At 40.2% G+C, this 27,570-nt stretch overlaps 1 long non-coding RNA gene across 1 annotated transcript; it reads right to left on the bottom strand.

The window, feature by feature from the left end:
* Window positions 1-6,022: 6,022 nt before the first annotated feature.
* LOC141141519 (uncharacterized) lies at window positions 6,023-25,968 on the bottom strand. The gene is made up of 2 exons (XR_012244113.1): window positions 25,916-25,968; window positions 6,023-6,300 (listed from the first exon to the last, which is right to left on the bottom strand). It is a non-coding gene; the product is annotated as an uncharacterized lncRNA (long non-coding RNA).
* Window positions 25,969-27,570: the final 1,602 nt, after the last annotated feature.

The raw sequence follows: 27,570 nt of genomic DNA, 5'->3' as shown, positions 1-27,570 counted from the left end.
TTTTGAAGATGCACACAGTGTGTCAACATGTGCTATCTGCCATCACGGGAGATCAATGGACGCGTTTTGGGAGTGCAACCCCTTCCTCAGTAATAAAGTAGCTGGAAGGAAGGGGTTGCACCCCCAAAACACGTCCCTTGATTCCCCGTGATGGCAGCTAGCACATGTTGACATTCGGCAATTTGTGTGCATCTTCAAAATCTGGCTTTTCCAGGGGTGACTTCACCCCATCTGAACGCAATATCAAACACAGTTTGTAAATACTCATGTCTGATATTGCCTTCAATTTCTTTAAAAGTTGAACTTTGTAAATTCAAGATTTGTGTCTTTCTTGTTGGTTTTAAACATGCCTGTTTTATCTTAAATGGACATTTCTACTTTTTCTAATGTGACCCAAAAAATTGTTATACAACAAACATTTTGGTTTGTTTTAAAAACCTTTTACAAACACACATGTGATTGTGCTGGTATTAAAAAGATTGATAATCAAGAATGCGTGGATTATTGTTTCAACGCTCCAAAACTTTTGTTGTGCTCTAATTGGTGTTTACTGTGACAATGGGGCTTAGTTCCTAAGGGAAAATCCACTTTGCACTACAAGTGCAGTTTCAACTGCACTTGTAGTGCAAAGTGTCTTTGCCTTTATTAAATAACACCCAACAGTGCTTTTTAATGTTACACAACCACGCCATTTTCAGGACTCACCACATTTCTGTCAGGGTCAGTTAAAAGAAACACAAGCAGTAAATGTCACCAAAGATTTTAGTAGTTAAAATGATTTTTTTATTTGAAAAATGTTTCAGACATTGTCTGGCATATTGATGGCCCCCCTACTCACAAAGTATTCAAGGTATCTAAGACAGACCTCGCAGGCACTCAGGGGGGGCAAGCCAGGACAGCCACTTTCAAGTGCCGTCAGGGTTGGTTTATTAGGAATTCCGGCCTCAGGCCCAACTGAGCCAGCATAGTTGGCAGAATTTTGCCGTTGTGTAGAACACAGCACGCCAGAATGATATGATTCAGTTTGTACTCCGCCATGTGTATGGGTGTAAGAAATAGGCAGAACCCGCTGGCCATGATTCCAAATGTGTTCTCCACCACTCTTCTGGCTCTGGCCAGCTGGTAATTAAAAAACCTCTGGTCCGGGGTGAGGGTCCTCATCGGGAATGACCGCATAAGATGTTCCCCCAGCACAAACGCTTCATCAGCAATGAAGACCAATGGGAGTCCTTCCACATTGTCTTCTGGAGGTGGCAAGTCCAAGCTGCCATTCTGGAGACGCCTGTAAAACTCCGTCTGGGCGATGACTCTGGGCATTCTTCCCCACGTCCACATACAGGAACTCGTAAGTAGCCGACACCACTGCCAACATCACAATACTATTGAACACCTTATAATTATAATAGTATGACCCCGAGTTGGGTGGTGGGACGATGTGGACGTGTTTCCCATCAATTGCCCCTCCGCAGTTAGGAAAGTCCCACCGCTGGGCAAAGTGAGAGGCCACAGTCTGCCATTCTTGTGGGTTGGAAGGAAACTGTGGAGTCAAACAAGAAAAAAGATAATCATTTTGCACATAAACAGGGAAAGCAGATTAGACACAAACATTCTTGCCCAACATCAGTATAACATTTATTTTAGGGAGTTTTGAAAGACCAAGGTATAAGGTCCACCTATCAGATCCCCCCCCCCCCCCATGAGCCATTTCTAACATTATAGGGGGGGAGCTCTTGGACAGGTAACCCTCTCCACTTCATTGAGAGATGAATACCTAAATAATGGGTATTACTTTGGCCAGCCCCTCCTTAGTTACACTATTGACAGCCCACTGGACAGGTAAGAAGTGTCATAATACAAAGATAAATACACACTGTACACATTTGAGCACATTTGGAAATTCTGCTATTACCTATGAAGATAATAATAGGATACAAAAACTTTAAACAGTACCATTTGAAAGTATACAGGCAGGCCCTTACACTACATGCTTTGGGGAATTCATCCATACATCTGACCACAAAAGAGATGGGTATAGTGTGTATGGGTTTGGCAAAGTCAGCAGATAGATGATTGAGGATAGATAGAGAATTGGTATCAGCTGACTTATCAGTTGGGGGAAGGGGGGGTTCCAAATGATTTGGGGACCCCCCAAATAAAGCCTCTGGCACTCTGCCTGAATTTAAAGCACACATCACATTGTAAACATTTTAGGGGGTATTTAGGGTAAAGCACTACTATGGAGCTGATAAAATACATTGTTAACTGACTACATGAGGTGAATATAGGACCAGGAGACCATGCTGGGGAGGTAAGTGAAGGCAAATATGTATTAAGGACAAAAAAAAATAATTACATAAAAATCCAGCATGCATGAGGACAAAGGGGACATTCACAGCATATTCCAATCATGATAATTAGGGAATGAGGAAAGAAATACAATATATTATTAAACATTAAATACAATAAAATGTGATATTAAAGGATAAAAATCTTACCTTAATATACTCCTTCTGCAGGACCTGGATGATGGCAGAACAGGTCTCTGGGATAATGATCCCCAGAGCCTGGGGGAGATGCCTGTCGAGAACTTGAGGTCCTGCAGGCTTCTTCCCGTCGCCAAGTACCGCAAGGTGGCGACGAGCCTCTGCTCCGGAGTGTTGGCTTGCCTCATGCAGGTATCCTGCCTGCTGATATAGGGGGTCAGCAAAGCCATCAAACGGTAAAATACGGGGTCCGTCATCTGGAGAAAGTTCCTGAAATCATCTGGATTATTCTCACGGATCTCCCGGAGCAAAGGCATATGACAGAACTGGTCACGCTGGAGCAACCAATTCTTGGTCCATGAACTCGTCCCCACGCTGTGCGTGGACTGGACTTGTGTCAAGGTAAGGACCCCAACACCAAGCCCCCGCACAGCACGAACTCTACGAGGAGTACGTATACGCAACATGGCTAGAAAACGGTCGGCTGCTCAGAACGAAGTAACAGAACGCAATGAAGAACAGCAAGGCCTGTGAAGAGTGACCTGAAAAACAGAAACGAGTGGACAAGACTGCACAGAAAACTCCAATACAACTGACTGCACTCAATGAAGAGCAGGTACAAACCCACAAGCACAAACTGAACAGCAGAAAACGATCTGAAAACCACGAGTCTGAAAAAGCGCGAATCGTCTCTCACCAAACATTTACTAACACAAGATTAGCAAAAGGAGCCCAAAGGGTGCCGCGCTTGGTTCGGACCTGCCCTTTTCTAGTCTCGTCGTACGTGGCGTACGTGACCGCGTTCTTGGCGATCAGAAATTCCGACAACTTTGTGCGACCGTGTGTATGCAAAACAAGTTTGAGCCAACATCCGTCGAAAAAAATCCATGGATTTTGTTGTCGGAACGTCCGATCAATGTCTGATCGTGTGTACGGGGCATTAGAGTAAATTAGAGTAAATCTATTATGAGATTTACAGAGGAGGTCTACTGCTAAAATTACTGCCCTCGATCTGACCTTCACAGTGATACCTCACATGCATGGTGCAATTGCTGTTTACATATGACGTCAGACTGACGCTTGCTTTCGCCATTGCGCGAGAGCAGGGGGGGGGGGGACAGGGGTGCTGTTTTTTTTTTTTTAATTATTTATTTTGCTTTTTTTATTTTATTTTTAAACTGTTTCTTTCATTTTTTTTTTTTTTTTTTTATCATTTTCATTGTTATCTCAGGGAATGTAAATAAACCCTATGATAGCAATAGGTTGTGACAGGTACTCTTTTTTTTTTTTTTTTTTAAATTGGGGTCTATTAGACCTTAGATCTCTCCTCTGCCCTCAAAGCATCTGACCACACCAAGATCGGTGTGATAAAATGCTTTCCCAATTTCCCAATGGCGCTGTTTATATCCGGCGAAATCTAAGTCATGAAATGCTCGTAGCTTCCGGTTTGTTAGGCCATAGAGATGATTAGAGCTGTACTGGTCTCTGATCAGCTCTATGGTCAGCTGGTGGAACCACCGGCTGCATTCTCAGGTTCCCTGTGGGGACAGGAGAGCCAGAGAAAAACATGGAAGATGGTGGGGGGTCATTCCCTCCCACTGCTTGTAAAAGCAGTCTAGAAGCTAATTAGCCGCTAGGATTGCTTTTACATGAAAGTTAACCTCTGGCTAAAAAGAATGATACCAAGATGATACCTAAACCCGCAGGCATCATTCTGGTATAACCACTCAAAGTCCAGCAACATACCTGTACGTTGCTGGTCCTTGTTGGGCATATATTGTAATCTTTTTTTTTTTATGCAGCCTGTGGGCTGAATGAAAAAAAGAGATTGATCAGTGGGTATGCCCACCATTAGAATACCTCCCTTCATCCACCCACTTCTACTGATGGGCATACATGCACCATTTTGTTTTTAACTGTGGTGGTGAAATCAACTCCCACAGCGCTGGAGTCGCGGCTTTATGTATCGTGGGAGCAAACGCTGTTGCTGTCAAGATAAATAAATCCGCGCTTCAGCTGAATGGTGTACCTGCTATGCAAATGATGGTTAACAAAAAACAAAGTAACATTATAGTATAACAGTAAGACATACCATACCTGCAAAGCAAATACAGAAAAAACATAATAAGAAATAAAACATTTTTAACGCAACCTGTGCCTAAAATATATATATATATGCCAAAGCATGGGGGCAGCCACCCCAAATTCGCAACAGGAGCAAACCCTGTTGCTGTCAAGATAAATAAATCCGCGCTGCAGCTGAATGGCGTATCTGAAAACAAAAAAATGGTTAACAATAAAACACAATAAAACATTGCAGAATATAATACAGTAAAAAAAGAGCAGAACAATAGTGAGAGAATAGAGAGAGAGAGAACAATAAAACGACAACTATTTTTGTTTTTTTTATTTTATATTTTTTTGTGTTTTTTTTTTTTAATCTTTTACTAATTTTTTTTTACATTTTTATTTGTAACTGTAACGGTTCGGTTCAAGGTTCGGGTCTCTCAAAATGCAATGGCATCTTGGGAGACCCTGTGAAAGTGTGCCCTAGTCTGTGCAGTGCTGTACCCTATGCTAATACTCCACTAGTTTATGGTAGCGTTCAAAACATTCACCAATGCAAAGACCAGGATTGTCAGGACAGGAGGGACAAAAATAGAGGGTGTCACGCCTATATCTGCACTTTCTACAGACACAACCTTTTCTTTGGGGGGCTCGTTGGGTAAGGGTACTCGGGAGGATATACGCAAAATGCTTCTCATGCAGCCGGCTTACTGCATTTGGATTGGGAAGGTGAGGTGGAGCACCGTCTGGAAACAGAAGGGCTTTGACGATCTCTTCCTGGAATTTAAGGAAGGATCCAGTCTGTCCTGAACATCTGTATAGCACATGAGCGTTCAGCAAAGCCAATTGAAATAAGTATACAGACACTTTTTTGTACCAGCGTCTGGCCTTATGGGCAATTAGGTACGGCGACTAGTGTTAAGTGTCATTCGCGCTGTCAGTAACATATAATAAAGATAAACGTAAGATAAATGCAGCAAAATCTAAAATGTGCACCGTGACACATATAAATAAGGATAATAACTCAAAATGTGATTTTGCGCAGTGATCTCATAACCTGGGGAAGATTTCCTATAGGTAAAGTGTGTTTGAAATCCAGTAACTCAAACACTGTGGTTAAAAATAATATCGTAAAACTAGTATATTACATAGGTGCATAGGTGTATGCACATTCTATAATAGAGTAATAAAATCATAAATACATGGCTAATAAGAATACTGTTACATAGCAAGTAAGTGCTACAAAAAATACCAGTGAAAAAAGTGCAAATGATGATAAATAAGTGTAATATATAGTGGATAGTCCAAAATAGTAGTAATTGGAAAGATTAGGTCCTCAAAAATAATCGAACTGTGGTAGGAAGTCCTAAATAGGGATATAATATGGATCCGATAGATGGTTTCTTAATAATGGAGTGTAATAGTGTTGTCCTTCAAACCTTCCTGTAAATATGGTCTCCCAAAACTCTCACCTCAAAACTGTTGAATCATAGCATCTGTAAGTGCAGATCACTGGATGTTATCACTGCTGTGTGTCAGTGCGGCAGAACGTGGATATCTTCTCCAGGATCCCCTGCTGTGGCTCCTGTAATGTCCGGCATGGTGGTGACCCAGGAGGAAAGACCGCAATGCCTTGCCTGTGTATGTAGAGTGCGCTCAGTCAGGCTCCCACTCCCTGCTCTCCAGACTGCAGCCTGTCAACGTACATCGTCGTGCGGCGGTCGGCACAAGTGGTTAAAAAGCAAAACAACTGAAAATGAAAAAGGGGTTAAATAATAATGCTAAAAAAATAGAAATAAGACAAAAATCAGCATCAAAATAATAAACGAATGGACGAAGGGGACAGCGTATCTGACATCATATGCAGATCAAAGGTCACCCATTTGATCTACTATAAATGAACCAGAATAATTACAATGTAGAAATAATAACATTGCTACATTGTAACTCTCATTAAAACTGCAGACACTATTCTGAATAATCTGCTCCTGTGATACTAAACAAGCCCCACTTGTCAAAATAACAGCAAAGAATTTCTGGTAAATGCTGGCACTAAACTTTGGGGGTCAAGGAGGAGCAAGGCATTTCACACATGCTCAAAGCATTTAAATAAAGATTTTTTTTGGGGGGTGGCATGTATGTGTAGTATGCCCAAAGTTCAAAACTTCTTAAAGAAAACAAACTTTCCCAAATAAACTGAACTAGAAAGCAGGTCAGAGAGCCAGTCCAGGCTCTACAGGGATCCTGACAAGAATGTCAGGATCTGCCTAGATGCTTTTTGGCAGCTGGCTCAACCTTTCAGCGGGCTGCTGAGAGCCTAAGCCAGCCACTCCCGTCCCCTCCACAGTCCGGTACCAAAAATGAGCTGACCAGTGGTGGCTGGAGATACAGCCAGGGGGTGGAAAACAAACCAACGGACACAACCCGGTGGGTGGTATTCACGTGGGCTCTTGGAGGCGATTCAGAGATGACGGATGCAGAGCCGATGACGGCGGCCATCTTTTGGATCTCCATTCATCCTCCCCGCTTCTGGTATCAGCCAATACAATTGCTTCTCCTCTCGGCCAATAGCGCTCCTCCCGCTTCCTGATTGGCCAGGAGGAGAAGCAGGCAGACAATAGCGAATATTTTTTTGCTATTGTCACACAAGTGGGTGGGCTCGGGGCGCAGTGCTCTTCGCCCCAAGCCCACCCTTTTTTGAAGCCAATTAGAGTTTCAGGCTCTAATCATGTGCTTCAAAAGAAAAAAAAATGGAATCCATGCATCCGGCACCCTGCATGTAGATTAGGGGGCTGGGCGCATGGATAGGGGCCGGCGCCCCTGCACCCCGTATGGAGCGGCCGCCACTGAATCTGACAGTCACTGCTCTCTGGTCACTCTAAGACCGAGAACCAAACGATCAGCAGTCTTTGACTGCTTGGTTCTCAGTCTTGCAGGCAGAGCGATGCTGTGCTAACCTAGGTGAGTATGAAGGTTTGTTTTTCGAAAACCCACAATTTTTCTTTTAAATGTAATACTTTTATTAAGGAAATATTAGGCATCTTGTGTGACCCTATGCAACGTGACAGGACCACTTTATAAGGACATACATGGTTAAACTCAACCCCTGAAGACTCCCATGCAAAAGGAGATCAAGGAGAAAGTGTTCCCAATATTTTCTTGTCTTGACACTCAGCACCACACAAGCATTGATCTTGGAATCCACAGCAGAAGTGAGAGTGGTGAACATGAGACTATTGTTTACTGATCTTCCCACTCACAATTGGAGGGGAGCTGAAAGAAAGGGGAGCTGGTTGAAATATAAGGAACTTAACAGCAAGATGCGTGTGTGTGTGTGTATTTATGTGTGTATATGTATATACGTGTGTAATATATACGTGTATATACGTGTGTAAAATTTTGCTATATCCGTAATTCACGTTTACTACTCAACCCTCGCAGCCCATAGATTTAAAAGTCACAGTCCTTAATGCTTTTTCTTAATGCTTTATTCATCAACATAAACTGGGATGGGAGAAGGACTTCCTTTGAGATGCTCTTTTGTTACATTGTCATCTTTCAATGATTCTTACAGGAAAATCTATGAACAATTGCGGATAGTCAGGAGATCATTTTAAACGATCTCTTCAATCAGGGACGATGGAAGTAGATTTGATAGAGAATTTGTTGATAAAGAGTCACTCTGAATAACTTCTTCATCTGGATAACTTTAAAAGGAACAATCCATATCTCTATATGTGTACTTGCAGCTTCACCGCTACCTCTTTACCACTACTTCCCACCGGCATGGTACTTCCAAATTAAACCAAAGGAGAGCCACTCTGCATAACTTCTCCCGCTTGACTGATTGGAATCCCGGGGCAATGCTGAACTCAAAGTCATAGGCCATTACTGCCCATTTCACTGACTTGTGCACCAACAACCCTCAGTCTCTGGTAGTACCCTTCCCTTGGGCTTTCACTCACATGATCAATAGTCCATGTGCCACTCATAAATGATCAATTGCCCATTTTCTTTCCGCTTTGTTGCTACTTCATCCGCAATGATTTTCAGTTTCTCTGCCTCTTTGTGGCCCGCTTCCCTCCCCGCAGGGGCGGCCTACGACATCCATGACTACACGTTGTAAGATGTCATCTGTTCCTCCATGAGGATTGGAACTCCACCCTTCTCGCTAAGGTGAAGCTCCAATGGCTCCCCGGAGGGGAAAAACTCCTACTTCCCCTCCGGGAGCCAGGCTGGCTCTCTCGCTCCTCAGAGCAGGACGGACTCGAACTTCCCCAGGCACCATGTGACCCTGCTTCTATATAAGAGTCCCGGGATTACCGAGCAAATCAATGACTGGCCGAGACCAACACACAAACTACCTGTCACTCAAATATAGAAATCAACAAAACAGGCCTGCTGTAATAGCATCAGCCTGTCTAAATTTACCTGTCATAGAAAGCTAGCAAGAAAGGTCACCTACCTAAAAGTAGATGCCCACTACATATATATATATAAAGAGCAATTTACAGTGCTGTTCAAAAGTTTTAGGCAAATATGATGAAATGCTGTAAACGCTTTCAGAAATATATATTTTAACCTGTTGGTGCTGGCTGCATGCAAATATGCAGCCTCTCGGCAGGTGGGCCTTGGCACAGAGTGGCCACATTCTTGCGTGCATTAGTAAAAATACAGCTGTGCCGCCAGTGCCCTCCCTGCGCGCTCGCGGCACAGTTACCAGCGGCTAGCGGAAAGCTCCTGATCGCTGCTTGCGATTGGGAGCTTTACAATCATGTGACCACTGTAACAGCCAATCACGGTGGTCACATGATAATAAACCCCGCCCCACCACCCGGCATGCTAAACACCTTAAAGGGCCGGGAGATGCTGGCTTCAAGGGGTTAATTGTTTATTTTTATCAATTAACAAAATGCAAAGTGAGCAAACAAGACAAATCTAAATCAAATCAATATTTGATGTGACTACCCTTTAACTTGAAACTAGCATTAATTCTTCTAGGTAGACTTGCACACAGTTTTTGAAGGAACTCGTCAGGTAGGTTGTTCCAAACATCTTGGAGAACTAACAGCAGATCTTCTGTGGATGTAGGCTGCCTCAAAATCTTCTGTCTCTTCATGTAATGCCTGACAGATTTGATGATGTTGAAATCCGGTCTGTGGGGGCCAAACCATCACTTCCAGGACTTCTTGTTCTTCTTCATGCTGAAGGTAGTTCCTAATGACATTGGCTGTATATTTGGAGTCATTGTCCTGCTGCAGAATACATTTGGGGTCAATCACATGCCTCCCTGATGGTACGGCATGATGGATAAGTATCTGCCTGTATTGCACAGCGAGTATTTTTGTCTCGCTCCTGTCTTTTACTTTTTGTGTAGTCTCCCTCACATATTATTGTCCACATGGGCACGTCAAGATATAATGAAAAAGAGTAGATTGACACATAGGATATTTCTGTATTTTAATGCTAGGTCCTCTGTGTGGGTAATTAAAGGTGGCACCTTTTATCATACCGGAACGCTGTATGCAATTCAAACAGGGCCTGAATTACAGATTCCCAAGAAGGTAGTAAGTAGAGATCCAGGCACATATTGGTCTGATCTGAGCAGAACACTAGAAATTGTCTGACCCCTCCTATATGATGTCTAAGGGGGAGACGCAAACTCAGGAACATTTGGGTAAAGAATTCTTAAAATGGACCAATGTTCCCTAAAGCATATATATGGTCAAAATTTTAAATGTTATATTCATTGTATTTCAGTTATTTTTAGCCTACTCTTGCCAAGACTGTGCTTCACACTGTAGAGTCACACTGTAGGATCAATTTTTTTCTCAGTGCAGAAGTGTCTCATCATGACTGAAAAAAAAGCTAGTTATACGACATTGACTGTGCATGGCATTTCATATTATACCAAGAGTTGTAGGCTCATTGCTGTTGTTTAAGACAAATTAACACTTACAATAGTGTACTGTGAAATCAAGTGTTGGTTAATTTGCCATTGTTTTATTTTCATTGATTAGTGCAACTTTTCCATACAGCTTTTTGACATCTTGGGACAGTTGGCCTCTTTCAATAATGAACATTTTTTTATGACATAGTAATCTGTACTACCTCTTGCATATGGTATTATGTTGCGGGTTTATTTATCCTGCTTTATTGTAATTGTACAGTGGGCATAGAAAAGAATCACCCCCTTTAAAATAATCACAATTTGTTGCTTTGCAGCCTGAAATTAAGGCAGACACAGTTTTTGTTTTATCCAGCTATATTCACTTATAACATCCAAGTGAAAGATATAACACCAAAATGTCAGAAAAGAAATAAACAAAAATTCAAAACCAGAATCACTGAGTTGGAAAAAGGATCACCCCCTTGTGTCAGTATTTTGTTGAACCACCTTTTGCTTTAATTACAGTCTTTAATCTGTTGGGATATGTCTCTACTAACTTTGCACATCTATCCTTTGCAATATTTTCCCAATCTTCTTTGCAAAACTGCTGAACTTCAGTTAAATGTGATGGTGACTGTAAGTGGACTGCTGTCTTCAAGTCATTCCACAGATTTTTCAATGGGGTTTAAGTCTGGGCTCTGACTAGGCCATGCAAGGACATTTACCTTTTTCTCCTTCAACCACTGTGTGGTCATATTTGCTGTGTGCTTTGGGTCATTGTCATGTTGGAAGCTAAACTCTTTTCCCATTGACAGCTTTCTAGGAGAAGGCAGCACATTTACCTCAAGAATTTGAAGGTATTTTGCCCCATCCACTTTTCCTTCTATCCTGACAAGTGCTCCAGTCCCTGCTGCAGAGAAACACCCCCATAACAGGATATTACCACCTCCATGCTTTACTTTATGAATGGTGTTTTTTGGATGGTGAGCTGTACTGTTTTCTCGCCAGACATATTGTTTGGTGTTGTCACATGCTCACAATGACCACTCTTTGTCATAAATTCCTGTAACTGCTTTAGAGTTGCTGTATGCCTCTTGGTAGCCTCTCTGACCATTTCCTGCTGGCTCTTTCATCCAGCGACGTCCTTATCCGGGGGGGGGGGGGGGTCTGTGTTGTACCAAATACCTTCCACTTCGTAATAATAGACTTCACGGTGCTTCCAGGTATTCATAAAGCTTTTGTAATTTTTTATATCCATCTCCTGAATTTGTTTTGTTTTTTTGTTTTAATCTTTGATCTTTTGACAGTGCCTTGCCACCCGTAGTTGATTTTTTGCTTCAGTTGCACTACAAGGGTCCTGAAATAAAGTGAAGAGAGAAAGGACGAATGGCTGCACAACAATGTAATGCAAAATCAACTTTATTGTATCAAAAATTTGATAAAAACATCCAGGCATGGACAGGCAAGAGATGAAAAGGTTGACGCGTTTCACAAGAAATTTCTTGCTTTTTCAAAGCCATATGGAAATGCAATCTCAGAACCAATATATACATAACAATTCAATCACAGACATTTCAAATCCTGTCAAGTGCATTCTTAGTATTTTCATACAACACTAAACCAATACATACAATCTAAACATAATAAAAAGGTTTAGCAGAACAACAAGAAAAAGAAAATTCATATAAAATTGAAAATACCACACAATACACTACAGAACTAAAAACACGAGAGGCACAGCCACAGCTTATTGTGAAAATTCATATCCTCCAAATATCATAACATGCATGTGTCTGGAGACATATAGAAACATATCCATAATCGGGGAATACTCCCTGAGAACAAGCTTCCAATTCCATGTATGTATATATGCATGTATATGTGCGCCAAACAAATTCCATGGCCAGCTATCAAATACAAGCAAATTTACATAGATATATAAGCCATATATGCCTCTGAAGGCGCAAAACATGCATGCATAAGGAAGGATCACATAGCAATACATTCAAATATATCATTGTTATACATTTATAGAAATTTAGATGTGTTTCTGATTTTCAGTGTGTGTTTGTGTGTGTCTTAGACCTATACTGCTTTCTTGCCACACACAGTGTGTGGGGCTTGGTGTGGTGCAGGTTATAGATACACACACATGCATACGATCAGGCTACTCTGATTGAATGTTCAGTTATATTCTTTATAATAATGAGGTATTTGAATACATTCATATTGTTATTTGATCCTTCAGCATGCATGTATTTTTTGCGCCCTCAGAGATACATGTGACTCATATGCGTGCGTATATGTAATAGCTGGCCATGGACTTTGTTCGGCTCATATATACATGCATGAAATTTTGGGGTTTGCTTTCAATGGGATTTTCCAGATTGGGGATAATTCTCCATATGTGGCTAGACATTTGTATGCATATGATGATTAGGGGGGGCGCCACACATTGTGTGTGATGGTTTGTGTGTTGTGGGCTGTGGACGCACACACATGTTCATGATCAGGCTATTTCTATTTGATTTTCAACAATGCCTTTTACAACTATATATTCTAATGTATTGCTATGTGATCCTTCCTTATGCATTTATGTTTTGCACCTTCAGAGATTACATATATGGCTTATCTGTATATGTAAATTTCTTTTGCTCATATTTGATAGCTGGCCATGGACTTTGTTCGGCGCACATATACATGCATACATGGAATTGGAGGCTTGTTCTCAGTGAGTATTCCCCGACTATGGATACGTTTCTATATGTCTCAAGACACATGCATGTTATGAATTTCCACAATAAGATGCTGCTGTGCCTCTTGTGTTTTTAGTTCTGTTGTGTATTTTGTGGGATTTTCAATGTTTTTCAATTTTATATGAATTTTCTTTTTGTTGTTGTTCTGCTAAACCTTTTATCATCATGTTTATATTATATATATTGGTTTAGTGTTGTATGAAAATACTAAGAATGCACTTGATGGGACTTGAAACGGGAAATGCAATCATGTCATTATGAACATCTTTGATTGAATCGTTACGTATATATTAGTCCTGAGATTGCATTTCTATATGGTTTTGACAAAGGAAGAAATTTCTTGTGAAACGCGTCAACCTCATCATCTCTTGCCTGTCCGTGCCTGGATGTTTTTATCCAATTTTGTTATATCAATAAAGTCGAAATTGCACTACATGGGTGTGCAGCCATTCGTCCTTTCTCTCTTCACTTGATTTCTACTAGCAGTGGCAGGGCGTGCACCCCATTGCTTGCATCATGCTTTGTGGATTATGGTCTGTGTGATTCACCTGTGATCAGCGGTATCTTTCTAACACTCGGTTCACACTAGGCAGCACGACTTACAGCGCGACTGCCTGAGGCGACCCAGGACGCGACCCAGGACGCGACTCAGCGGCGACTTGCAAAACGACTTCTGTATAGAAGTCAATGCAAGTCGCCCCCAAAGTCGTACAGGAACCTTTTACTAAGTCGGAGCGACTTGCGTCGCTCCCATTAGAATGGTTCCATTGCACAGAATGGGACGCTACTTGTCAGGCGACTAGGTCGCCTGACAAGTCGCCCCTGTGTGAACCGGAGCTTAGGGTCCTGAAATACTCCAGGAAAGTTCTTTCATGCTGAGCTAATCAAAATGACCATAGCTGATCACAGTTGAAAGTTAAATGGCTTTGTGTGCCATTGAGAAGGTGATTAGCTACACCTGATTGAATTTACAAGTCATTTTTACGAGGGGGTAAACCTTTTTCCAACTCTGTGATTCTGTTTTTGAATTGTTTTTATTTTTTCAGACATGTTGGTGTTATATCTTTCGCTTGGATTTTTTTAAATTACACTGAGTAAATACATCTGGATAAAACAAAAATGGGTCTGTCTTCATTTCAGGCTGCTAAGCAACAAAATGTGATTATTTTAAAGGAGGGTAATTCTTTTTTATACTCACTGTACTATGGGTAATACTAATAAAACTCAACATAAAAGTTATGCCACATTGTCAAGAATCAGGGAAGTACTATATTGCCAAATAAAGAACACCGCTATGTTGTCATGAGAATGCCCAGTTATTAGAAGCCAGTATTCTATGTTGGTATTGAAAGGTGACTTGTAAACAGAGATCTGCTCTGTAACACTTAGTGGCGTGATGTATTGCAAAAAGGATGTAATTTTACAGAGAATAGGTTATGTGCTTACATGTATATAAGATGTATTATTATTTATTACAGGTACTTATATCACAACAACAATTTACACAGCACTTGACATTATTTTATATATATATATATATTGTACATTCACATCAGTCCCTGTCCTCAAAGAGCATATTATCACATTCATACATACACATACTAGGGCCAATTTATACAGGAGCCAATTAACCTACCAGCATGTCTTTGGGAAATGAAGTAGCCGGAGGAAACCCACACAGGCACAGGGAGACCATGCAAAACCCAGGCAGGTAGTGCCATGGTTGGGATTCAAACCACGGACCCTAGAGCTGCCAGACTGAAGTGCTTACCACTTGGCCACTGTTCCATAGACTTCAAAAATGTTAAAACGTGTCCAGTCTTTATAACATAAACTTTCATAATTGTGTCAGCCATTCTTACTTACAAGATAATCATAACAGACTTAATTTTCACTCCACGTTCAGCCTCTGAAGCCAGATTTTACCAATAGATGGCCCTGTACACAAAATCTAAATTCCTGGTGAAAAGCAAAAATCTTGGTAAGAAGGAAATTACTTTATGTCACAACATAGAGGAGTTGGATGGGGCATTTCAAATTTTAACAGATGTCAAAAATTCCCCTTAAGAGTAGAAATGAAAGAATTTGTATTGTTATCAACACACTAATGCCTTGTACACACGGTCAGATTTTCTGACGGAAAATGTGTGATAGGACCTTGTTGTCGGAAATTCCGACCGTGTGTAGGCTCCATCACACATTTTCCATCGGAATTTCCAACACACAAAGTTTGAGAGCAGGCTATAAAATTTTCTGACAACAAAATCCGTTGTCGGAAATTCCGATCGTGTGTACACAAATCCGATGCACAAAGTGCCACGCATGCTCAGAATAAATTAAGAGACGAAAGCTATTGGCTACTGCCCCATTTATAATCCTGACGTACGTGTTTTACGTCACCGCTTTTAGAACAATCGGATTTTCCGACAACTTTGTGTGATCGTGTGTATGCAAAACAAGTTTGAGCCAACATCCGTCGGAAAAAATCCTAGGATTTTGTTGTCGGAATGTCCGATCAATGTCCGACCGTGTGTACGGGGCATTACACATAAATAAAATATAAGACTACAGAAATATTTGCTTCATATTTCTGTATGAAAAAAGCTTAATGTTATTAGTCTATTCTGATTAAAATAAACAAGTATTATTATCAAAGGACTTCTAAAACTTTAGAGAAATTGTTTTATACATTAATTAAATACGCTGCACTAAAAATTTTATAGATTGTATACTAAAACATGAGGGGAGGGGTCAGGACGGTACGACAAGACATCTTGTGAGCTAAGGAGGACACTCGTATCATCCCGATACCACCCTGGTATAATCTGCTACATGTTCATCATAGAATGATGCACTGACGCACCTGATATATGTGAGTACCCCAGATGGGGATCTTTGCTTTAGTGAAATAAATTGTTTAAAACGTCATTGCACTGTCGAGTTTTTCCTTTCACATATCCCAGATAACTATGCTGAGGAACCCAGGAGCCTGACATTCTAAAGAGCCCAGAGGTGGTTCACATGCATGCTTTGACTTAGCTTAATCGCAAAGTTGCATGCTCCAAGATGAGCGTTTACTACCTAAGGGAGGCACGTCTTGGATCACACTTTTTATTGTTTTTGAATTACACAAACTTTTTTCACGTTACTAGAGACACAGTTCCTGACATTTATATGCACATGAGCACTGTGTCATGATTTGAATCACATATTCCCTGCAGTGTTGTATATATTCAGCACGGTCATTCACAACCTATTTGGACACTATATATTGCACAGGAGCACTTTTTTTTTTTATATGTTATTTGTTTATGCTTATGGCTTTAAACACAGTTATGCACGAGGCACTTTAAATTGGTTTTGTGTGTATATCATATCCATTTATTAGTTATATTAATTTGATTCATTTTACTTAGTTTTAGTATACACTACAATCTATATAATTTTTAGCGCAGCGTATTCAATTAATGTATTTATCTTTGCACGATATATGTGACGTGTTCAACGCTAGCAGCTTTTAGATAATTTATTGATCTTTCACGATACATGTCACAGGCCTAATACCATTAGTCTTTGGGTTATTTAAACCACTTTAAGCATCTAGACAATGGTGGCTTGCAGGATTTCTTTCTATTTTAGAGAAATTGTGTTCGGCTATGAGCAGTGTGTGGCACATTCTTTGTTTGGCAAGGCCTAACTTTAATTGCCAGTGACTCATATTACATTTAATATGCACTGCATTTATTATGCCAAGGTTGTGATAGTTGCTGTGAATTGTCTTGGAGAGAAGAAATCAGGTTCTCAATAATATGGAGCATACAAGTGAAGTATGATCTTGAAGAAAGAAAAAATAAAGAAAAAATAACTGTGCTTATGTGCACACAACATAAAAAGTATGATCTCGGTCAGGGAAAAAACAATGTATCGCTTGATGTATAGCTTGATGTAATAGCTCAATACTCTCTGACACACTTGGCTGGGCTGAGGATATAGCTGCACGTGTGTGTGATCTATCTATCTATCTATCTATCTATCTATCTATCTATCTATCTATCTATCTCCAAACACTGTACTCCAAAATCATCAGAAAATTACATCAAACATTTAACTATAAGCATATTATATTGTGCAAGGGAACTGTGCAATGGTGAATAAACCAGAAAGATGTAATATGCTCTATTAGCTCACAGCTGGAAGATATACCACAGTACGGTATATATGGATGCACTGTAATCCAGGAAGTGCCTAATGATGACTTCTACTCTCTGAAAATGATATGGACTCATCTACATAATATAGTAAATGTTCATTCAGCTTCCTTAAGCATTTCACAGTTCTGCATTCTTCCAGGAATTACTTTCTTTGCAGCTCTCCTTATTTGGCTGAATACCATCTAACAGTTGCAAAGGAAGTAGATGCTTGGAAATACAAGGTCTACACAGATAGCTATATAACGCTAGGCAGCTGCCATGGAATATAGTCCAACCCTTAGGTCTGACTAGGGGAGTATCTACACCCAGGTCCATGAAGCTAACATATATTGTTTGTACTGTCCTGGGACAAATCTTCATTTATTGCCAGCCCAGTCTTTTCTTTATCAGTCTAATGTTTCCAGAGATGGATATGCTAAAAAAAAGTGTGGGCAGCCTGTAAACAAGCCTGAATTTGGAAGAGTCCCCATCCTGCTGTCCCCAAGTGCTGATGTTAGGTGCAGCTGAGCTGCATGAATTCAGGGGGACAGCCAAGGAAGTTTACATGTGCTGTGGACTTTACTTTCCTCCATATATGGTAGAAGGGTGCTTGAAGGCAAATCAGACTGAATTTACATTGCACTAGATGCTTTGCACTCTACAGGTGAACCTAGTTCTCCTTAAGTGAAGCTTATAGGCAAAAACGAACAGAGTAGCTAAATATTAGAGTTGATATTTTTGGATGCCTAGTTCAGAAGGCACTATATGTTTGGTTTGAATGTAGCTTTCACCTTTAAACCGGTTCTAAAGGCAGAAGATTTTTTGCATTAATCTATGCATTAAGATAAAAAAAAGATGTGCAGCAGCGCCCCCCTAATACTTACCTGAGCCTCCTCTGATCCAGCAATTTTGCATGGGAGACTCGGCTGGCCCGTTTATTTGAAGTACATTGCCTTTCCTGCTTACAGTTTCTCAACAAAAGTGAGTACACCCCTCACATTTTTTTGAAATATTTTATTATATCTTTTCATGTGACAACACTGAAGAAATGACACACTGCTACAATGTAAAGTAGTGAGTGTACGGCGTATATAACCATGTATATTTGCTGTCCCCTCAAAATAACTCAACACACAGCCATTAAAGTGTTACAAACCCAGTAATATGAAAATAGCCCCCCCCCCACACACACACAGTGCCCATGGGTTATAAATCTTCTTTTTACAATAAAATACTGCCACTATATACCCTTTTGGATGATCTATATACCACGGTTACATGATAAACGGCACAGTTTCTCCAGTACTGAGAGTTCAGGTAGGAGGAGATCTCCACTATAGCCTGTATACACGCCCACATGTGTGATGTCAATATCATGTGACCTGGCTAGCTCTGAGAACAGGTTAATGTTCTCTCTGGCAAAAAAGACACAACTGAGCATGTGCAGGTCAGCTACCCTACCTGTGTTAGCTGGCCTTCCCCAGATAGACAGTGCAGGAGGAAAGGATCTATGCATACAGGAAAGCCTTTTTACACAATACAGAGGATTAACCCCTTAAGTTCCACAATGAGTATAACAAGCATGCTATGTTACAGATACAGACTGATTTTACTGTTGTGGGTTTAATAACACTTTAATGTCTAAACCACTGGCAACAAACGTGAGTACACCCCTAAGTAATAATGTCCAAATTGAACCCAAAGTGTCAATATTTTGTGTGGCCACCATAATTTTCCAGCACTGCCTTAGCCCTCTTGGGCATGGAGTTCACCAGCGCTTCAGGGGTTGCCACTGGAGTCCTCTTCCACTCCTCCACAATGACATCACTGAGCTGGTGGATGTTAGAGACCTTGCGCTCCTCTACCTTCAGTCTGAGGATGCCCTACAGATGCTCAATAGGGTTTAGGTCTGGAGACATGCTTGGTCAGTCCATCACCTTTACCTCCCTCAGCTTTTTTAGCAGAGCAGTGGTCTGCTTCAGTATGTCACAGTACATGTTGGAATTCATGGTTCCCTCAATGAACTGTAGATCCCCAGTGCCGGCAGCACTCATGCAGCCCCAGACCATGACACTTCCACCACCTTTCTTGACTGTAGGCAAAACACACTTGTCTTTGTAATCCTCACATGGTTGCCACCACACACGCTTGACACCATCTAAACCAAATACTGTAAGTTTATCTTGGTCTCATCAGACCACAGGACATGGTTCCAGTAATCCATGTCCTTAGTCTGCTTGTCTTCAGCAAACTGTTTGCGGACTTTCTTGTTCATTATCTTTAGAAGAGGCTTCCTTCTTAGACGACAGCCATGCAGACCAATTTGATGCAGTAAGTGGTGTGTGGTCTGAGTACTGACAGGCTGACCCCCCCACCCCTTCAACCTCTGCAGCAATGCTGGCAGCACTCATACGTCTATTTCCCAAAGACAACCTCTGGATAGGACGATGAGCACGTGCACTCAACTTCTTTGGTCGACCATGGTGAGGCCTGTTCTGAGTGGAACCTGTCAAACTGCTGTATGGTTTGGCCGTGTTGCAGCTCAGTTTCAGGGCCTTGGCCTAGGCCATCTTTATGTAGAGCAACAATTCTTTTTTTCAGATCCTCAGAGAGTTCTTTGCCATGAGGTGCCATGTTGAACTTCCAGTGACCAGTATGAGAGAGTGAGAGCGATAACACCAAATTTAACACACCTGCTCCCCATTCACACCTGAGACCCTTTAACACTAACGAGTCACATCACACCGGGGAGGGAAAAATGGCTAATTGGGCCCAATTTGGACATTTTCACTTAGGGGTGTACTCACTTCTGTTGCCAGTGGTTTAGACATTGATGGCTGTGTGTGGAGTTATTTTGAGGGGACAGCAAATATACACTGTTGTTCAAGCTTTGCATTCACTACTTTAGATTGTAGCAAAGTGTCATTTCTTCAGTGTTGTCAGATGAAAAGATATAATAAAATATTTACAAAAATGTGAGGGGTCTACTCACTTTTGTGAGATACTCTACATATGTTTGGACTTTGATTTTGACAGTGCTATTTTTCTATTGATCTGATTCTTTTACTTTTTTGTCTGCTTGGTTGGATGACACCAAAGATATGCTTAATTGTTTAGTTTGATATGCTTTGGAATTAACTATATATCAGAAGGGAGAGGCAGACATTTCCAGTAGTACCCTACAAGACATTTCTATAAATAACAGGTTTATTCAATAAAACACAAAGAGCAATGATGATGTAAAAATAGCCAATACCAACCAAGGTGTTAAATTTGCTGCAGTCAGATAAGTAAAATATGAACTTGGATTAGCGGTTGTATAGGTTTCCAGAAATTGTTTAGACACTCCAGAGTTAAAATATATTTAAAATAATAAATAGATCAAATATACAATAAATAATATTAAAGCATTTGGTAGGTATCATACTAAGCATCAACTTGCTATGCTGCAAGTGGGAATCAAGTCAATACCTCAGAGGGTGGTGGGTCAATTCTTCTGTAAATGCTGATAAAATCACAGCTTATATTAATCATTATTCCTGCAGGTAATACATAATTAAAATCACAATAACTGATGGAGTTAGGATTCTGAAATTATAGCCAAGTCATAATGAAAACAGCAGAGGCATTCCCAGTTCTCATGCTGACTTAAAAAGCTTACTGGCAAAGGTATAAGGATCGTGACTCTCATGATTTGGCATAACTCCTTCACTGAAGGTATTTCCCTTAGTATTAACCACTTGCCACCCACTTACAGTAGATTTACTGTGAATGAGTGGCACAGCAATGTACCCGTACACCACGGTGTACTTTCTGGTCTAGCAGCATGCATGCATCCCCTGCTGACCTGTGCTCTGATTGGACACAACACGAGTTTGTCAGCAGGTTACAGCCAATGATGATCAATCACAGCACAGAGTTTTGTGTTTACAAACATACAGAAAATCGATTGCTCCTTGATGTTAACCCCTTCCCAGACAGTGTACAAAATTATCACTGATCACTGTACTAGTGTCACTAGCGACATCAGTATCAGTTAGTGATCCTCCCAGCCAGTATCCGTTAGCATCAGATTGGCTGCCACACTATCACAGTCACACGATAAGTCGCTGATCATCGCCATTGCTAGTAGAGCATCTATAGCTGTATAAATTCCATTATGTAGTTTGTAGACACCATAACGTTCACACAAACCAGTTAATATACACTTATTAGGATTTCTTTTTTTTACCAAAGACATGTAGCAGAATACATTTTGGCCAAATTTATGGAGAAATTTCATTTTATTGGATATGTTTTAAAACAGAAAGCAGAAAATATTTTCTTTTTCAAAATTTTCAGTATTTTTTCATTTATATAATAAAAAGCCAGTGGTGGTCAAATACCACCAAAAGAAACCACTATTTGTGTGAAAAAAATTATATAAATTTAATTTGCATACAGTGCTGCATGACGAACAAATGCCAGTTAAAGTAGCACAGTCTTGATTAGCAAAAATTGCCCTTGGTCATGAAGGGGGTAAAACCTTCCGGCGGTGAAGTGGTTAAAGTGTAAATCTGTTTTGATAATATGTAGTGGCATTTGTGTCTTATATGGAGTGATGAAGTCATGAGCATTTCCCTAGATTGCAAATCATATTTCAATACATCTAGCTTTGATGGCATTGACCCATATTAGCCAACTCAACCTGGGATTTTCTTGAACCCAACCATACAGTGCCTTGCAAAAGTATTCACCCCCCTTGGCATTTGTCGTGTCACAACCTGGAAATAACATGGATTGTTTGTTCCAGGTTGTGACACGACAAAACTGCTCCAGCTCCTTCAAGTTGGATGGTTTGCGCCTGTGAACAACAATCTTTAAGTCTGACCACAGATTTTCTATTGGATTGATGTCTGGGTTTTGACTAGGCCATTCCAACACATTTACATGTTTTCCCTTAAACCACTCAAGTGTTGCTTTAGCAGAGTGTTTGGGGTCATTGTTCTGCATGAAGGTGAACCTCCGTCCTAGCCTCAAATCACACACAGAGTGGTACAGGTTTTTGCTCAAGAATATCCCGTATATAGCACCATCCATATTGCCCTCAACTGTGACCAGTTTCCTAGTCCCGACTGCTGAAAATCATCCCCACAGCATGATGCTGACACCACCATGTTTCACTGTGGGGATGGTGTTCTTTGGGTGATGTGATGTGTTGGGTTTGCGACCAGACAGCATTTTCTTTGATGGCCAATTAGTTAAATTTTAGTCTCATCAGACCAGAGCACCTTCCTCCATACATTTTGGGAGTCTCCCACATGCCTTTTTGCAAACTCAGAACGTGCCATTTTGTTTTTTGCTGAAAGTAATAACTTTCTTGTGGCCACTCTGCCATAAAGCCCAACTCTATGGAGTGTACGACTTATTGTCGTCCTATGTACAGATATTCCAGTCTCTACTGTGGAACTCTGCAGCTCCTCCAGGATTACCTTAGGTCTCTGTGCTGCCTCTCTGATTAATGCCCTCCTGCTGACCCTGGCTCTGCTTATCGTTTATTCTGTCTTTTGGAATCTCTGACTACGGCTTTACCTCGACTATCCTTTGGCAAATTCCTGTCAAGCCCCCGTGCACAGATTCACAGCCCAGGTAGCTTATTACTCTGTTACCGTGGGCTGTGTGTATTTGCAAGGGTGAGCATACATCTCTGCATCACACCTTACACCTAAGGATCATCAAAGATTTGGATATTTTTTTTTATAACCTAACCCTGACTTGTACTTCTCAACAACATTGTCCCTTACTTGTTTGGAGAGTTCCTTGGTCTTCATGGCAGTGTTTGGTTAGTGGTGCCTCTTGCTTAGGTGTTGCAGCCTCTGGGGCCTTTCAAAAAGGTGTGTATATGTAATGACAGATCATGTGACACTTAGATTGCACACAGGTGGACATCATTTCACTAATTACGTGACTTCTGAAGGTAATTGGTTGCACCAGAGATTTTTATGGGCTTCATAACAAAGGGGGGTGAATAAATACGCACATGCCAATTATTAGTTTTTTATTTCTGAAAAATAGTTTTTTATATATATTTTTCTAATTTTACTTCACCAATGTGTTCTGAACCATCATATAACCAACCATATAATTCAGATTAAAAAAACATTGAACTAAAGGCTGTAATGTAACAAAATAGATAAAAAGCCAAGGGGTGAATACTTTTGCAAGGCACTGTAACTTCTAAAGAACTAAAGTATTTCATTTTGCTATGCATGCTAGTTCTCATTAGTGTCTTTGTGCATATCTCATATCGATATAAAAATTTCCATTAAATTACATGTTATGCAAAATATCAACTGCATATTTTCAAGGTTAGGATTAATTAACGCCTTATTTTATATTTCACGCTCTCCCATAACTTGCACCTTTCATGCCCTTTTAAACACTAGTGAATGAGAAATTACCAAAATAATTTCTTAGAGTTAAATCTACCTTTTACAAGACCAAACAATGGTATTTTGCTGGTAATTTTTGTCCTATTGAGACATTCATAGAAATCAGACAAGATTCCAGCTATACATTCGCTAAATACATTTATAAAATAAAAGCAAGAATGTTATTGGTTGCTGTACAACTCTTTTTTTTTTTTTTTATTATTTATTTCATAAGTGAGTACTATCGATCAGAAACCACTGGGAATGTATTTAAGCCAATATGTCTAGAAAACTTCTTCATAGGGTGTTCACTATCAAATATGTCTTTTGACTTTAGCTTACTATAAATAGAAACATGTTTATACAAATAACATATTGTCTCCTATAACAATTTCTATTAGAATTTGTTTGTGGAGGTCCCGTATAAAATTTTGGGAGCACAATTAGCACAGAATAGTTAATGACTCAGATTAGAGAATTACAAGCAGGTGTTGGTGTTTGTTAGCCTACCTGTGAAGTTATTAATATTGGGTGTTAAGCAAATCACAGATTTTGTATGGCAGATGTAAGAACTCACGTACTAAATGCTTCCTGTGCAATAATGTAAATACCAAGTGGAATTTAAACAACATACATTTCTTTAAACTATACATGAAATGTATTGTATTTCCTTTGTCTTTAGTACTCTAAACACCTTTTGCCATAAACAGTTGTGTGCAAATGCAAGTATACACAGTGGAAAATAATGGGGGTTATTTACGAAAGGCAAATCCACTTTGCACTACAAGTGCATTGAAAGTGCACTTGGAAGTGCAGTCGCTGTAAATCTGAGGGGTAGATCTGAAATGATGGGAAGCTCTGCTGATTGTATCATACAATTATGTGCAAGCTAAAATGCTGTTTTATATTTTCCTTGCATGTCCCCCTCGGATCTACAGCGACTGCACTTCCAAGTGCCCTTGCAGTGCACTTGTAGTGCAAAGTGTATTTTCCTTTCGTAAATAACCCCCAATGAGTAGATCAACAATAGATCTTCATTCAAAGAGTGTCTACAGATATACTTGAACAGATGACAAATACAATTGACAAGGTGCATTCATTTTCCAAATCCAAATTAAGGTAAATTTGTCATCTGGAAAAAAGAAGTACACAGTTACATTTACCTCCCCAAAAATTCCATAACTTTGTATTTAGGTGTTCCAGATGTGCCAAAGATTATAACCTCCTTCGGGGAATATGCAAGTGGAACTTGTCTTATTTAAACTTTAGATATCTAGGGTCAAGTGCTTTGTTTGCTATTGACTTGTGTGATGTCATAATACCCAGATAAAAAGAGCTCTTTTAGCTCTTTGGCAAGGAATTAAAAAAAAAAAAACAAAACAATTTTTTAAAAATGAATCGTTCCACTGTCAGGAAAAAATGCTCTGGGGGGAGTTCTACTCAAGCATATTATACCCTACTGATATCATATTTGTCATCCAATAAATACTACTATTCAGGTGAACAACACTAATGTAATGTCTACTAATACTGATGGTGGGAGAAAGTAATCCTCGTTTTCCTAGACTCAGTTGCCAACATCTGTAAACATCAGCAACACCTAATAATATTATGTGTCTTTGCTACTTTGAAATCATTATCTGCTCTTCTAAATCCTTCAGGTGCTATTTACAACTGTTTAGTTTCCTGTAGTGTGACCTACTGTTCCAACTGAAGGTAAGTGATTTTTTTAATTGAGTCATGGAACAGAAACAGGGTTTCTTTAGCGTTAGCATACAATGCAGTATCACTGATGAGAAAGTTCATCTTCTGGCATCGCCTGCAGTCTTGGTTCAGGAAGACAAAAATCCCCGGTCAACCGTTGTTAGTATATTGCCACATAGGAACAAAAAAAACAACCTTCCTTTGGCAAGCAAAGGAGCAAACACAATGGAACTCCAAAGAAGTTCTAAATTGACCTAAAGGAGTCACATTTTAATATCTTATCTGTTATAACTCTGAAAGCTTGTCCCACATACTATCGAGCATTTGGCTGAATGTAATAAAAAGGAATTAACCAAGAAGCACAGTATATTAACAAACACACAACATAAGAAACATGTATATAGTAAATACATACTGTTCTTCTTGATGCCTTGTTCCCGTTGTTATTCAAGTGATTCATGTTGTACTATGAAACATAATCACTTGTTCCAGATTAAAGTCTTTAATTGTGCAACAGCTGTTCATGTTCCACTCCACATCACGATGAAGTGTACAGCATGGCAGCCCACTGGAACAAGCAGGTCATACAGCAGGCATTTGCTGATTTGTTTCTAGTGAGAATTTATTAGCTGTTGTTTTGACTACTTTTTGCTTTTCACAAACAATCGGATACTTTACTGCATTCAATATATGTTTCTGAATACAAAACTATGCAAATAATTTCCTGAAGTTGCAAAATGATAACGTACTACTCTAAGCAGGATATGAGGCTAAAGTAGCCTAGGTGAATTAAAAAGGTCCTTGCAACCCAAACTGGTTACTTCTTATAGGGTATGTCCACCTAAAAATTATTTGGAGCATAATTACTCGCCAGCATAATTTTCTCCAGTGATCCTGGAGGTACCCTAAACTGTGGCTGTAAGGGCTAGTTTACACTTGCTTCAAAACAAGGCATCGGACATGCTTTATTAAAGCTCTCTGAAAGCCAGTTAAAGCACCTATCATTAAATAAAATGGTTAGCTTACAGTCCTGTTTAAAACTTGCTTTTACTTTGCTTTGGCTTCGCTTCAAAAATTATAACCTATGTCGCTTTAGTGGTGCTTCAGAACATCTTGAAAGCCTCCATAAAAGTCCATGACAAAGCTTGCTTGAAGCATCATCGATGCACCACCGAAGCATCACCAAAGCACCGTCAAAGCATCAAAAACACATCAAAAAAGCGGTAGGCGCTTTAATGTGCGTTGAAGTTGAAGCAAGTGTAAATGAGCCCTTAGGGCTAGTTAAAGCAGGCTTTGTTAAAGCTCTCTGAACGCCAGTCAAAGCCCCTGTCACTAAAAACAATGGTTAGCTTACAGTCCTGTTTACACCTTGCGTTTGCTTTGGCTTTGCTTCAAAAATTATACCCCATGTCACTTTAGTGGTGCTTCAAAGCGTCTTCAAAGCCTCCATAGAACTCTATAGCAAAGCTCGCTTGTAGCACCTGCAGCTTTTGAGAGGCTCTAATTCAGCTTTAGCTTCGCTTTGTTTTGAAGAAATTGCAGGTATGAGATATCCACACACAAGCAGGGCATTTGTCAAGTTTCAACAAAGCTTCAAAAGAGCATCACAGAAGCATCACCGACGCTGCACCGCAGCATCAACAAAGCTTAATCGAAGCACCCCCAAAGCATCAAAAACACATCATAAAAGCATGTTGAAGCGGTAGGCGCTTTAATGTGTGTTGAAGCCAAAGCAAGTGTAAGGACTAGTTTACACTTGCTTCAAAACAAGGCTTCGGACACTCTTTGTAAAAGCTCTCTGAACGCCAGTCAAAACCCCTGTCACTAAATAAAATGGTTAGCTTACAATCCTGTTTACACCTTGCATTTGCTTCGCTTCAGTTCAAAAATTATACCCTATGTCGCTTTAGTGGTGCTTTAAAGCGTCTTCAAAGTCTTCATAGAACTCTATGACAAAGCTCACTTGAAGCACCTGTGGCTTTTGAAAGGCTTTAATTCAGCTTTAGCTTCGCTTTGTTTTGGAGAAATTGCAGGTATGAGATAACCACACACACACGGGGCATCTGTCAA

This window comes from Aquarana catesbeiana, linkage group LG04 (assembly GCF_042186555.1).
Source record: "Aquarana catesbeiana isolate 2022-GZ linkage group LG04, ASM4218655v1, whole genome shotgun sequence".
Classification (NCBI taxonomy): Eukaryota; Metazoa; Chordata; class Amphibia; order Anura; family Ranidae; genus Aquarana; species Aquarana catesbeiana.
The sequence above is the reverse complement of the archived record's forward strand: the minus strand, read 5'-3'. Positions and strand labels throughout refer to the sequence as shown.